This window comes from Bactrocera tryoni, unplaced genomic scaffold, assembly GCF_016617805.1.
Source record: "Bactrocera tryoni isolate S06 unplaced genomic scaffold, CSIRO_BtryS06_freeze2 scaffold_172, whole genome shotgun sequence".
In the NCBI taxonomy this organism is placed as follows: domain Eukaryota; kingdom Metazoa; phylum Arthropoda; class Insecta; order Diptera; family Tephritidae; genus Bactrocera; species Bactrocera tryoni.
The window spans coordinates 7244-8313 of record NW_024395892.1 but is presented as its reverse complement, the minus strand read 5'-3'; the positions used below and the strand labels follow the sequence as shown (position 1 = coordinate 8313).

The following is a 1070-nucleotide window of genomic DNA, read 5'->3' as shown; positions in this document are numbered from 1 at the left end:
GCAAATTCCACAAGCGATCTCGCTTCATTCATAAAAATAGAGGCCGTAACATCTCCCCGAGCATGCCTTTGCCAACAAGTCGTCTTTTCCCAACGATGGCAAAAGCTGAAGATCATAAATTGCACAACTTTCTGGTGCTTCTCGCAAAAATCTGCGTCGATATGTATTCACGATCATACGTATACATACATACATATTTACGCACGTTTGTATTCGAAGCTGCTACAGCGGCAAGGGGTGACAATCGGCGGCCATTACTTTACTTAAGCCATAGAAATTCTATTGCTACGAATATGGAAATGACAACGAAATAATGCAAATACATATGCATATTCCTAAATGTGATTAATTTCTTTGAAGAAATGAAAGAAATGAATGATCCTGAGAAGTATAGTCTTAACTTTTCAACGGCCAACGTAGAGCATTTCAACCAAAAGGAATTCATTCATTAAAATCACCACTCAGAAGTCGTTTTATCCGTTGTAAACGAACGATTTTGGAAGAAACATCATTTCTAATATGCCACAAGACAAAATTAGAAATGAACTTCGTAAACCTCACGCTGTCAGATAAAGCGAAAATACTTCGTCATCGCGGGTCGATTTCAAAAAAATTTAAATGAATTTTTCAAGGACCAACCCAGGGTATTTCAACAAAAGCTCACATAAAATAGTTGAGAATTCGCAGAAATGAAAGACAAAGGAAAGAAAAAGGAGTATAACTTCAATAATGCACAAGCATACAAACATACATATGCGCACACCTGGTTTGCAAAGAAAGTAAATGAAGACTGACCAGAGAACTTAAAAGTATAGAGAAGGTGCAGGTTCGACTCCGAACATTTGATAGATTCAAATTAGGGAATTCACCGCATTTGTTAACATTGTAGGCCGGAAATCGCCTCGCAATTTTAACATTTTTTAAAATTCTCTCACATATTCTAACCGAGAATATGAAGAGACAGAAATATATGTATTTATAAAATGATTTCTTTGATATTCCATAGGATGGAAATATGTACATATGTAGAACTCTTTTATTTTTGATTTATTATTTTTCAAATTATTTAA

At 35.0% G+C, this 1070-nt stretch overlaps 1 pseudogene; it reads right to left on the bottom strand.

Annotated features, from left to right (window-relative positions):
• Nucleotides 1–456: 456 nt before the first annotated feature.
• On the bottom strand, nucleotides 457–643 carry LOC120780122 (annotated as a pseudogene).
• Between the last annotated feature and the right edge of the window lie 427 nt (nucleotides 644–1070).